Raw genomic sequence first — 14,597 nt, 5'->3', positions numbered from 1 at the left:
TTTTTTTTTAAAGTCTGTCAAATTCTTGATCCAATCTATGTCAAATATCAACTGATACTTTTGAGGCAATTTCTGTGTTTGAAGACAATGTGTTGGCTAATGCTGTTGCTTCAATTCTGGATAGAAAACCTTCACATATTGCAAAGTTTTGAGATGACTTACAGGTGCCCAACAGCAGTAAAGACTGAGAGCACACATATTTTCCTTATACAAAGACAAGAAATCAAAGGCAGCAGCCATTCTATATACAACATCATTTCTTAACCTGAAAGATCTTCAGCCAGAACTGCAAACCATCTTCTTTTCTGTAAAATAAATTCACAGCTAAACATAAAATTGTATGTTCAATTGTACCGTGTAATAATAGTATTGATGGTATTAATAAAAGACTATTATTTAAAAGCATCTTTGTACTTTGCTTTGATAAAAGCTACATAAATTAGTAATCTGTGACCATTGTTCAACCTCTGCTACTGAATTTACTTTGAAATGCCATGCCAGTGTTGTAGACTTAATAGCAACTTAAAAATGAATATGTTGACCTGAAAATGGGCTGGTGTCAGCGGAGAGGGAGAGAAGATTGACAAGGACTTTAAAGTCTGATCCTCCTGCATGTATTATAGTCAGAATTACCAACGGCCTTTAGGAGACCAGAATATTCTTGTTTGGAAGAGCTGCAGATGGAGTCAGCTGGTACTGGTACTACAGGGTAAGGTAGATCTTCCCCTCTCAGATTGCTCCCTTCACCTGTTATTACAACAAAGACTTATCTTCGTTAGCTGCTCTGCCGCAGGGCTCACCTTATCTACCAGCAGAGAACACTGATTTCATATCAGAAGTGGAGGCAGGGCAAAGAGTGATGGGGAAGGAGGGTGACCAGCAAAGCGGGAACCTTGCGGCAGCAACCAGGGATTCCAGGGCGTCAAAGCATCCCAGGAATGCACTGATCATGCAAGACGATTTTTTTTTTTTTTTTTTTTTTGTCTTTTCATGGAGGTAGGAAGAACTACTTTAAAGCAATGTGTGCAGAAAGGGGATGCAAACTGAGGGTGCAGGGAGACACTGGCAAGATGCGCCAAGAAAGAACGTACAGAACATGGCGTGGAAGACTGTCTAAAGCATGGAAGGAAACACACACTAGCAGTGTCTGGCTCTCCAAAGATCTGTCTCACTTAAAAGAAGCAAAAGACTCTTTTTGCAAGAGTCTTCAGAGAAGGGCTTCTAGTACCTTCTGAGAAGCAGAGCATGCACAACCCGCACAGTTAAAAAGGGAAAGATTACAGAGGAGCAGGAGAGACTTTTCAGAAGACAGCTATGTTCAGTGCCAGAAACACCATCTTGACTATAATTGGGACTCTTCACCATTAGAAGTGAGATACTGATTCACGGAGTGATGCTGCACCAAGGGGCAACAGGTAAGGTTTTGAAGAGCGAAACTGCTTTTGCTGAACGCAGCAAAATGTTGTGGTCAGCTCAGAGTTAGAGGATCATTTCAGTGGTGAGTAGTTGTGAATTAGACAGATAGAAAAGCAGAACAGAGTCTCAAACGTGCAAACCATAAAACTGTTCACAGGAATGGAGGAGCAATGGTAGGGTCAGATGCCAGGTTTCTCCAAGAGAAGCTATACCATGGGACAAGGGCTCGCAAAGGTAAGAACAAACATGAAGCCTCTCAGGCAGCCATCCAGGTAATCTGGAATGAATATCCACTGCAAGTACCTCCCTTCAACTCATTAAGTAACAGCTGAGGGTAAAAATAGGGAATTCTTACAAAGACTATGAAAAAAATGAAGCAGAAAATGCTCTGTGATACCCCATGAGCTGAAACTCTGGTACACACAGAACCATGCACAAGTTTGTAGGGATGAACTGTAGGCTCACAAAGCGCTAGGTGCTGTGGAGGCACTCCTGATTCCTTTCAGGTGAGTATTAAATCAAAGCAGATCTACTGGGGAGACAGCCCTTTGACTTTTACAGGAGGAGGAAGGTGATCAGCCTCCAAGATCAGCTAGCCCTTCTGCCACGTCAAAAACAGTCTGGCTTGAAACAGCCCCAGCTCACATTGGCCTGTTAGTTAAGCGCTAGTATCCTGATACTGTGAGAAATACAGGTTCTTCTCTCTTCACCAGTTTCTTCCTCCTCAAATGTTTGCTTATCTATAGCTCTACAGAAGATACAATTATCAGTCCAGCTCATCACCTCCTTCACCACCACTGGCACCACCAGCAAGGAAGGATTTCTGGTGACTTTTTGGCCAGAGCCAGAGGGGTGATCCCGCAGTGCCTGGAGCCAGTGGCTGTGTGGAGGAGCGGGGTGAACCCACCCACAGCGCTGACCCACAGCAGAGCAATCCTCCCACACAGGGACTCGCAGTGAAGCTAAAGCTGCTCTTCATTAGAACACACCTACCTCATTCCTGTCACTAAGAAGCAATTGCGTCAAGAAGCGCCGCTTTGCAGCAACACCCTTTGGGGAGATACGATGCACTGGATCTGGGTCACCTCTCCCAGCCTTTGGGGACATCTGTGCTGTGCTGGGATATGGGAGCATCCTAAAGCATGTGTTGATCCTAGCGGTGCCTCTTCCAGCAGCTGCAAAACCTCACTGAGCTGATGGTGCTCTCCGCGCTGCAGACGTGGTGCGGACATGGTTTATTGCGGTGCAGTGGCTGGAGGAGAAGGCCTCAAAAAGAGCGCTCAGCAGCAGAGCAGCCCGGAGAACAGATCCTGTGGTGCACAGGTTTCCTTACATGGGGCATCCTCACTATTACCTCTGCCACACGGAGGAGAGCTGCACAAAGCTATCTCACTACAGGGGTGTGTGTGGGCTGAGATAATCTCCTCTCTAAACAGGAAAGGATCATATAAAGTGGGTGGATGTAGGGAAGGATCCCAGAACATGAAAAACTGGTATTCACCACTCAGCAGTTATGCCTCAGCTCTCCCAGGTGCGGGCACCAAAGTCTGTAGGCACATCTTCTGCCTCCTGGCTGAGGTGGGCAGCAGACATTCACATTTCTCTCCTGGGGGGCATGGAAAGGTGCACACTGGTAATTGTGGACTTCCTTTTTTATTTTGGATGGTTTGGGTGAGGATAAAACACAGGAACATTATAAAAGGTTTCTGTTGAGCAGGCCACGTTTACACCAGCGCAGTAGGCATGGAGGAACTGTTGTCCTCTTCTGTCTCAGGGCTCAAATTCATCCACATCCCACCAACTACATCCGCCTTTCTGGGTTCCCAAGGAGATGGACTAAGGATCATGCTTTGTGGGACCTTCCTCAGATGCTATCAGCCATGAACCTCCCCCAGGGACATCCATCACCCTCTGCTCCCAGTCAGCAGCTTTTGGCACATCTTGTTGCCCTACTCTGCAGCCTCAGGAGAGCAGGCTCTGTCCTCTGTCCAGGGAGCATCCTCCAGGCTGTGATTCCTCGTCTTCTCCCAGCAAAGACAGCAAGCAGCCTCTGGAAATGATGCATTTCAGTGCCATTTCAGGTTTTATGGCCCTTATAATCAGCATGAAGCAAACATTGAGTTGGAGAAATAAGTAAATCATCACGAACCAGAAAGAATAATCCTCTGCGAGCATTTTCACAGGAGGTTATTGAAACACCGAACAAACATAATCCAAGAGACTTCTTAAGCTTCAAAATATTTCTGTGAAGTGTGCAAAAAAAGATAAATATATGCTGGAGCTCTCTGTTCACGTCTCAAGTGGGAAAGCATAGCTTCTTGGCCATGCGTAGCAGCCATAGCAGCAGCAGTTAAGCACAGGAAGTTAAGAAGAATACCACAGACATTTTACATGCGAAGAGATAAGTTAGCTGGTCTGAAAATATTTTACCTGAGTAAGGGTGTGACTAGTCTATAGGGGTTAACACTTTTTTAGGGTGTAACACGCTACAGCCTTCATTCTTTGTCTGGGATAAATGTCCCCAGTCTTCCTGTGGAGATTTCACCTGGGATGGAAAAGTCATTTATCTGGACGTCGGCTCAAGGGAAAACCTTCCAGCGCACTGGGCAAGAAGGGGGACAAGAGGCACAACACCTGGCTGGGACCAAGAATCGCAGTGCCATTTGCATGCAATTTCTTATTCATTAATGCCACTTCAGGAGAGATTTCAGAGCTTTAATCACTCCAATTGATTGTGATTAGTAATGACTTGTTGCAGTGGTTTGCAATGTATTTCCTTATAATCCTGTTTAAGTATAAAACTGCCTCGGCAGTTTCTGGATAATTTAGATAGCCTTTAAGAATTGTTCCTGTGGAAACAAAAACCTAGAACTTGTAATATCAATTTCCATAATAAGATGCTTTTTAAATAAATCAATTGTTTTCACTCAGGTCTTCACACTGAAGCTGGAACTGTTTCTTGCCCAGCTGCTGCAAAACTCTGACCCCATTTTTTAGAAAATAAATGTGACAATAAAATTGCTACATAAGCTTTAAAGGAATGAGTGTCAACCAGCTTGTCATACCAAAACATTCATAACACCTTCAGGGAGCAGAACAAACGGTTAAAAGGAAAGTTAGCTGACTCATTTCATGAGTAGCTGGTGTTAGTTGTAGCAGCTTGGAAGTTAACAGATAAAATGTTATCACAGCCAGCAGCAATATAGCCCTAACGACGACAGACAGACTTAGGTATAAAATAAGTCCAATTAACTGTTTTAAACATGGGTGCAATTTGGATTTGGCTTTAATATTCCAGTAGTATACTGGAGACTGATTGACTGCTGTAGCATGCTTTAGAGGAAAAATTTTGCATTTCCGCATCTTCCGTTGGAGAATAATTTTATTTAAAGACATACAGAGACTTCAAAGTGCTGCTCCTTTCGGGTAACTAGGCCAAATTTTGTATTCAGTCACAGTGGTATAACTTGAGTTTACAGTAACTGCATTGACTTCATCAGCATAATTAACCGCTGCAACAACTTACCCAGCGAGGCTGTGGACTCTCCATCGGTGGAAATTAAGTTCCAAATGTTTGGCTTGTTTGCTTGGTTTTTTTCTGGAAGAAAGATGCTCTAGTTGAAATTAAGCCACCCAGCTTGTGCTGCACGTGGTGTCAGATTAGAGGGTTGCATTGCCCCACTTTGACTTCATGATCCATGAATGATGGGTCTTGTTCACATGGGGGCTTTGGGAGCTCTAGGGTGGCATGGGATGACACGGACTGCCTTACCCCCCAGCAAGAGCACCTTGACTCAGTGTAGCTATCTCCATGTAGGACTGTTTTAATAGGGAGTGAAGCACATTCCTCCCATAGACAAACCCGTGTCAGGGACCTTTGAACTGACTTAGCCCTAGATGTCCTGGACTCAAATCTTTATCTCCATTCCTGCAAAAAGCCAAAGCATGCAGCCTGATACTCACGGTTCGTCACCATCAAAAAAACCCCCAGCATTCAAGCGTCTTCCTGTAAGTTTGTAGGCAATTATTCACCTACGTCACCTGGATTATCAGATACCATAGGTTATTTGTTGATTTATTATGTTTGGCTTCTGTGCAGTAAAATCATGTGTCACCCTTTGCGGGGGTGAGCAGGTCTAGCAAATGGTTCAGAAAAGGGTAATAGCTGTTATAATAAGGGACTGCTGCTGCTGCAAAGGCTGTCTGAGGGGAGCCACAGAAACTATTCAAATTAGTAGCTGCTCTATCTGGCCTAATTATGACAATTGGAGTGAGGAGCCTGTTAACAGTAATATTTAATTTTTATTGTAGTTACTTGACAGCCGCTGCAGTCATTTACTCTGCAGGGTCACACTCATCTCACATGACACTGTTACACCAGACCACAGCAAAGTGGGGGATTTATGCTCAAAATAGGGTAGGCTTGGAGCCGACAGCCCAAGGTAAATGCTTGTAGAAGGCCTTGAGCCCCTGAGCTTCTCTTCTTTAAGTGTAGGGAGAGAAAAAAAGTAGGGGAAGCTTGGCACTGGATTTTCATTTCTTCCCATGGTTCACATTTTATGCCTGATTCTACCTCCTCTTGCATCAGTAACAACTCCCCCAGACTCGGGTACGCGATGCTGGCAGCCACAGGCCACACGCACACGTTGGACGTGTGGGGTGCTCTTTCACTATTCCCACACACCGCAGAAACGAGACATGGCCATAACCCTAGAGCTGCCTCCGGACTTGCTGCCACAAGTGACCTTCTCCAGGGCCAGCATGTCCCATCTAGCACCCAGACCCATCCCGTCTGGGTGGAAGGGCTGTTTTTCCTTCTCCAAGAGGCTCTCACCCCGCTCCAGGCATCACGCAGAAATAGGCAGGGGCAGGCAGGGGCCATGGTCCCTCCACCAGCTTCCCCCTCACCCGGGCGCCTCCCCCCTCCCGCAACCCCAGCGCCCACCGCCCCAACACATACCCGTCATGTTTTGTTGGTGGGGTTTTTATTTGGCAAACACTACTCCAGCCTCACCTCCGTATCTCTGTACTGCTCTGCCCTTCCTTGTCTTTTTAACCGCTACGTTCAGGTCAGGTGTGCAGAAAATCTCAGCGCCCACCTAAGCGAGAATGGCAAAATTATGAAAAGGAAAAAAAAAACAACCCCTCATGAGTTTCCCTCTTTTTTAACAGCTTAATGCCGTTTTCTTTACTGAGCAGTGGCTTGAGCAGCCTTCTCCGGCTGGGAAGAACGGGGACAAGTAAAAATAATAATAATTAAATGATATAAATAACATCCAGCGACACCCTTGACACAAACACAGATGGGACAGATTTTTCTCTGGGTTGCCTTCCCAGTTTGCCCTGTACTGTTACTGTACGACCCAGTAAACGTTTTCTTTACAAGTAGGGGTGTCGCACCGCAGACTACTCACCTTGTGTGCCCATTTCGGGTATTGGCAGACCCCAGTGTGGTCATCGATGGGGATCCCCGTGCCCCGAGCCTCTCTTCTCTCCCTTTCCACATCCTCTTTTCTCCTCCTCCTTCATGCTACGAGGCAGTGGAAAGTAAATACAGCTTCTCTTCCCCATCCCGGCCAGGAGAGGAGGGGAGCGGGATTTTCCTTCCCCATTTCCACATGGTGGGAGGAGGGACAAGATCTGATTAACAGGTCTCAGCCCTTTTCCCAGGGCTGGGCAAGAGGGAAAACTGCAGCGCTCACCCCTCAGGTCTGGCTGATGGTTGGAAGTGATGCTGCTGGGTCTCGAGGTGCTGGAGATCCTGGAGAGGAGCAGGGACATTCCCCCTAGCCCTCTGACCAGGCACTAGTTCCAGCTTTGGCCTCTTTGGCCATGCCCAAGCCTGCTCCTGTTACTGACATGGCACTTTGGTAACTGAAGGAGACCCAAGGAAGGCTCAGGGAGGGATGCAGAATCCCCCCCTGCACCACAGTATGGTTGAAATACTTCAGCGGTGGTGATAAGACAGGTGAAAGCTGTCTGCTTCCTACACTGGCATCTGATTAAATGTCCATTTGGGGGATGTGCTGCAGAAGAAGAAACAAAGAACAAGTTATTGCCAATGGCCGCGGAGAACTGGGAACAAGCCTCACACGGCCCCTTCCAACCTCCAAATAGCACCACTGCCAAGACAGAAACCCAGGTTTCTTTTAAAATTTTGTGAACTCCAGGGCTTGAGGAGCCGCAGGAGCTACGGCCTTGAGCCAATGGGCATGCAGCTGGGTATGCCGTGGCTGAGGGACCAGGGGGCTGCAGGCCAGGCATCAGCCTACCCAAACCCGCTTTGCTTGCTGCCCGGTGCCAAACTGAAATGCGCCCCTTCAGAAGCACAAGGCCCGCTCCCATCCCCTCTTTACCATCGTTTTTCCATGTGCAAAATGAACCGCCGTGCAACCCAGCACAGGGTGAGGCTTTGGGAAGGCGGCCATTCCCAGCCCCTTGGTTCACAGTGGCAAAATATCAGGGTTGGGTGTTTTAGCTACAGTTTTTGGTCAGTCCTATTATCATCACGCTACAGAAAAACTGCCTTGGGTGGCGGTTACGCTCAAACCAAACCTGTGTATTATACGGTATACACGTACCCGGGGAGTCGATGCAGCCTGGAAGAAGGCACATCCCCTCCAACATCTAGCAGATGCACAGCCACGAAGTCTCCTCCAGCAGGAACCCGATGGCGGTGGGGCCCCAGCCTGACATCCCAAACAAGGGTACTGGCCTTGTCTCGCATGGGGATTGATACTGGGAGCGATAACATTCACGGCAAAGCTCCTGTGGAAGCCAGCGCACAGGATGAGGCCTCCACGGCTTCTGTGAGTGCCGCACTGGGCTCTGAGCAAGCAGGAGAGGCACGGCAGGCACCCGGAAAGACCACCAAGCTTGCTTCACCAAATCTTTAAAAATTATTAAGTAGGGAAAGGACCCTTACCTTCATTTTTCACACTTGCTAAGGCCCCTCAGATTGGGGTCTTTTCTCTGTGGAGGGGGAGGACAGAAGCTGAGCAGCCCCCACAGCAGGGAAGCTCGCCAGTCGCTTTTGAAACATCTGCAGAAGGCGCTTACAAAGGAGCAGGAGATGTTTCAGGTCTGGGACAGGGCAAAGTGGAAAATTAACGGTGGGTGGGATGGCTGGCCTCTCCTCCCTGCTGCATCCCAGCAGGACCCATGGCAGACTCACCAGCCATGGGGGTGCCTTGAGTGGCTTTCGGCAGCCTTCATCCCTCTCCGCCGCTCTCATTAGTAAATCACGCGGCTTGCAATGACAGAGGGACCAATTTGACTGCAGCCCTGAATTCACGCAACCAACCTTTCATGCGCCTGGCAGCTGCTTCTGATTTTGGAGCAATCGGAAACTTGAATTTACACCCTCATGATACTGGCACAATCCGGGTCTGGTTATTGCCGCTCAGCATCGCTGCCAATCTGATATAGCACTGCCACACTCAGGCCTGTATATCTTGTGACTGTCCTAAAACAATCCTTTTCAAAAAATTGCAATATTAAGTTGCTTTCAGGAGAGAGAAGGGGAAAAAAAAAAAGTAACTTCCAATAATTTAATTAGAGTAATGTTTCCCAGGATTCTAAACTCAATGATCACAGGACCTTTTTAAGCAAAACACAGCCACTGATCACATTAAGAGCAACGCTGCTGAAACATTAATTTTCATCTTAAAATTGGGCTAAATTTGAAGTATTCATTGTATTTTATTTTCCCCCTTTTTGTCTTATAGTTTGTGGGTTTATAAATCCAGCTTTATAAATGCCAGTTTTATAAAACAATTTTGCGTTTGCTGCTATGTTATAGCTATTGTATCTAATACATATAATGGAATAAACCCTGGTCTAAGGGACCGGGAGGTTTTTAGGAGCAGCTGTTGGTATGTGTTTCCAGCTCCATTTTTCCTGTCAGAAAGCACTCAGCAAACATCCCCTCACCAGGAAGGCTTAGGGTGAGTTCACAGTAAAGTCTTCTTATATTCAAAAAGGCAATTTGCTTGAGCAATCCCATTGATTTCAAGGGGTAATCACTAACCTGAGGAACAAGCTCACAGCTATGCCCTTAAATCCAGGCGGCTGTTTTGTTTGCACCTTTTCCCTTATCCAATGTGGCTGTAGCGTGCTGAGCATCAGGATTCATTCTATTTAAAAATCAGCTCTAAAGATAAGATTATCCCTTATCTTTGAAAACTGCCTGGCTTTGCAGAGCATCCCCTGCCCCGGGCAGCCCGGGAGCACATCCCAGCCGCTGGCCTGCCCCAGTGGCACACACACTGGCAGAGTCTGGCCCTTGAACAGGCAAAACGCCTTTGCCAGCAGAAAAATAGCCCTCCAGTGTGGCCACCGGTCAAGTGGAGCCCAGTGGCTGCCGTGGGGAGGTGGGTAGGAAAACACGAGTGCCTCCTCGGGCACCCCTTGACCCCAGAACATCACCTTGGCTCTCCCCAGGGTGAGCTGGTACACAACATGCCGAGAAGAGAGGGAGTTTACATCCCCAGCTCTAGCTGATCTACACAATACAAACACTGGGGAACGGCTGGGCTTCTCTCAGGCAAATTTAGGTGGGCAAATACTTGCCCATAAAGAAAATGGGGCGCTGCTTTTCCCTCCCAGCTGTGAGGCAGGCCTGGGAACGGGGCTGAGCACCACATTGGTCTTGATGTCCCTCCCTGCCTCCCCACTTCCCCAGTGAAATCTGAAACGTGGCTATTTCTGCCACCGCTGACAAATACCATCACCTTTCGCTCCCTCCCCTCCCTCACGGGTGACAGGGTGCATCGCCGGGGACCATAAATGAATCATCGCTCCACAGCTCCCGTGGCTTTCGGGCACGGCCGTGGGAGCAGGGCCACCCACGCCAGACCAGCACCACGGGGGAGAGAGACCGCAGCCCCAGCTGCAAGGAGAGCCGGGGGGCAGGGGTCTGCATTGCATTTGGCTTTTATTGGGAAAATGGGAATAAATACCAAGGGCTGAAAGGGAGAAGGGAGGGAAGCTGGCTCGGAAACATCACGGTGGCTGCTGTCCACACTGCCTTTTCCTCACCATGACGGCAGCAGCCAGGAGCTGGCAGCCCATGGGAACCTCGGCTGGCCCGGTGATGCCCAGGGCAGGGTATTCCCAGGAGAGGCTGTGCAGTGCAGGGACATGGAGAAGCCCAGCCTGGCTGGGGAACTTCCCTCCCACACGGGGACAGACCTGGGTCTGGGCTTGGGTCAGCATCTCCACTGCCCACTGCCAGCGCTTCAGAGAATCTTCTTCCACTGATCTGCCTCGACAGGCATTAAAAAGTTTCTCTGTCAGGCAGGGACTGCTATGCAAAAGAGCTAAAGGGTGAAGGGGAACTCCCTTGGGCTGGACACTGTGGCGCAGTTTCTTTGCAGGGTCCCAGCCCATCGCTCAACACTGCAAGATCACTTTTTATATTTAAAGAAACAAAGCAAGCTTTAGATACCACATGCCAGCAGTTAAGCTTCTCCAATACGTGACTTGATCCAATTGCCCTCAGATCCTTCCTGCCACCCTGGCTGGCCCTTCTAGTTTTTCTTCAGGCTTCCAGCTTTTCTTTGAGTAAGATATAGAGCCCTTTATTGCACAAGTGCAATATTGCATATTATGCATATGCAACTCATTTCCAAGGTGGTAAGGGCACCTTCATATAAGCAAAGCATTGGCCTTTTTTGCCAGCAGCTCTGCTCCCCTTTCAGGGTGTCATTTGCACCCCTACCCAGGCGCCAGCACTGGCCACATCGCTCCTCCACGGGTGACACATTCCAGAGCACAATCAAACCTATTGTGCAGTTCTAAAACAGCTTTTTCTTTAATCTGCCGAGGGGAACAGCACAAGGATTTTGTATCTAATCCACTAAATCTATACTGACATCTTGTGGAGATCATGAGACCAGAATGCCACAGCCACTCTGCAGGGTGGGATTTACACCCTCGCCGTGTCCTGCTGGACACCATTGTGGCAGCAGCCAGACTTTCCAAAGTACCTGAAGGTGTGTCCACGGTGAAAACCAGGCCTTGGAATCTCAGAAGTCATCGTTCTCTGTCCACAATCATCATTTTACTAAGGGATCCTCACAAACCCAATGTTGTGGTTTAACCCCAGCTGGCAACTAAGCCCCATGCAGCTGCTTGCTCACTCCCCCCAGGTGGGATGGAGGAGAGAATCAGAAGAGTGAAAGTGAGAAAACACGTGAGTTGAGATAAAGACAGTTTAATAGTTTAAAAGCCATGCACACAAGCAAAGCAAAGCAAGGAATTCATTCCCCACTTCCCATGGGCAGGCAGTGTTCAGCCATCCCCAGGGAAGCAGGGCTCCATCACATGTAACGGGTACTTGGGAAGACAAAATCCCGTAACTCCAAACGTTCCCCTTCCTTCTTCCTCCCCCAGCTTTACGTGCTCAGTATGATGTCATATGGTATGGAATATCCCTTTGGTCAGTTGGGGTCAGCTGTCCTGGCTGCGTCCTCTCTCAACTCCTTGTGCACCCCCAGCCTCCTCGCTGGTGTGTTGGGGTGAGGAGTAGAAAAGGCCTTGGCTCTGTGTAAGCACTGCTCAGCAGTAACAAAAACATCTCTGTATCATCAACACTGTTTTCAGCACAAATCCAAGACATAGTCTCATACCAGCTACCATGAACAAAATTAACACTCTCTCAGCCAAAGCCAGCACACCCAACTAAAAGGAGACTATTTCATTTTAAATCCTCACTGAAAGCAATACCACAGCCCCTCTTGCATAAATGCCACAATGCTTCAGGCTTCTCATCAAAGCCCAAGCTTTTGATCAGGAGCTATTTTCATGCTGGAATTTTATTATCTCTGCAAGCGCTAGAAGAAAATGGACCTGAGCAGCACTCCAGGACTCCTTGAACACTTCCCTTCATCTAAAAATACATGCTTTAAGCAAAAACTGCCTGCAGTTTGGGAACGTGTGCAAGGTTTTCCTCCTTATTCACTCCATCATTGTAGCTCCACTGCCTGGTCAGAAGGGTTGAATTAAGCCACTGGTATCTTCCTTCCAGTGTTTGGGAAGTGTTCAAGGAGTACAACCCCTCCGTTAGGCATGTTACATCACCACCACGGTATAATTGCTTGGTAGGGGTTAGGACCAAGAGCTGAAATCCCAGCACAGATAATCTTGCAACCAAACCAATCATTCCTCCAGCTTCCTCCTAGTACAACGCTGGGGAGCAAACGGTTCTGCTTGCTCCATAAGGGGGGGAAAAAAGTGTTTCACCAAGTTTGATTTCCAGCAAACCATTCATATCAAATAGGTTTGAGAAGACTGAGAGTGCCATCAGATGTCAGAGACAAGGTTTAGGCTGGCTGTTAACACAATAAATTATTGAGCCCTTCATGGGGTTTTCACCCTACTCACTCCTATCCTTCCCTTTGGGCAAGGGACCATCCCTGAGAAGTTTGGGGTTTTCCAGCCTAATCTCTAACCTGTCCAGTTAGTGGGGAGAGACATGGAGCCAAGTTCAAACCTGTTTGTGAGCAAGTGCTCACAAACTTAACTTTGATAATCAGTTCCACCATTTGTGGGGTGAGATTGGCCCTTGGGAAGCAGAAATAAAAGTTACAGGGACAGAGGTAGATATTGAATGTTACATCTTGAATTTCTCCATTACACCTTTACAAACCATACGGGCCCCTTCCACTCCTCCCTTCTTCCCTCGCTCTGCCAATATGGAGTCGCTGCCCTCTGCCAGGTCTTCTACCCACACCAGTGCCTCTGTCTCCTCCGAGATGGCCAGAGACCCTGAAACCACTGTGGTAGCACCAGACAGGTGGGAGATGGAGATTACCTGGGCATGACAGAAAGGGGCAAAAGGAGCTGGACTTCTTCACAGTGTAGCAGCCAAGCTGGGGAAGCCATGGCCACCATTCACAGTGCCATCAACAGGTACCACCATCGCCAATAGGGAGTCTCTGCACCTCTGCGTGCAACTTTGCAGTGGCTCAGCAATCTCCACTCAACAAGACGCTCTCCTGCTGCTGCGTACCCGTTGTAGCTGCTCCAGAGGAAAAACTGTCATCTAAAAATCGCACAGGGACGTTTCCCGCAATTACGGCTCCAGGTCAGTCTGCTCCATCTTCTCGCTCTTCTCAGGGCTGCATCATCAACTGGCCCAGCCCCTCCAAAGCCAGACAACATTCCAATGGGGGTGTCACAGAGGTATGGCATTAGCAGCACATTAACAAGACCTACGCTTCATGCATAAAGAAGGAAATCTGAGACCACAGAATGTAACGAATGCTATTTTGCCTAGGACAAATTTATTTATTTATTTAAAATATTTGCCTAATGCTGAGTCCATTAAGTTACAGGTAATACCACCTAACCAGTTACAAGAGGGGGAAAACCAGCCATCGTAAGAAAAGCCCAAGTAGGAATCACTAGCTGCAGCACTGGCTCCGCTCCGAACAACGGCAGACGTCTTTTATCCTTTGGGCTGCAAACAGGTGATTTTTATGCTTCCAAGTGACTAATCTGTAAGCAATGCTTTAAATTCCTGCAAGCCTACTCCTTTGGCACTACCAAGAAAAAAACCTCACACCTAAAAGCCATGCCACTTGGGCTCTTAATGTGCCTCAAGCAGTCCCAGTGAGCACCAGTACATATGCGGTTAGGTCTGATTATTCAAATCCTGTTAACTCTCAAATCTATATTTAAGCACCTAAGTAGGAATTACTACAGCTTTCCAAAGATCCTAAGCACCAAGAGCTCTTGCTAAGAGCCTGTTGAAGTACTGACCTCCTAATGAATCTGTTTAAATTATAACATTCGCCTCGCTCCCAGCAAGGTGAAATTCAGGACTTTCATACACAGCAAAAGCTCCCAACCCTCTTCCAGCAAGAGCCAAGCTTGTGAGTGTCCTATCTTTCATATCAAAACGCAGGTTAGGTACAAATACGCAGAGGAACTATTTCTAAAAGCTCGTGGTGAATTCAAAGTCACTGTACCTTGTTTTAGAAAAGACTGGAAATACAGCAGTATGCAGCCTGTGCATCATCGTTTGGTGGAAATTTGGATTTTTTGAAGTAAAACATATCTGGGCATTGAACCAAAAATTAAAACTATCCTAATACTAAATGGAGAGACTTTGATACAATTCTGTCTCTCCAAAGCCATGAAGCCTCTAAAAATTTCTGCAGAATTTGAACCTCTCT

This window comes from Balearica regulorum, chromosome 1 (genome assembly GCF_011004875.1).
Source record: "Balearica regulorum gibbericeps isolate bBalReg1 chromosome 1, bBalReg1.pri, whole genome shotgun sequence".
Lineage (NCBI taxonomy): Eukaryota > Metazoa > Chordata > Aves > Gruiformes > Gruidae > Balearica > Balearica regulorum.
This window is presented reverse-complemented; position numbering follows the sequence as displayed.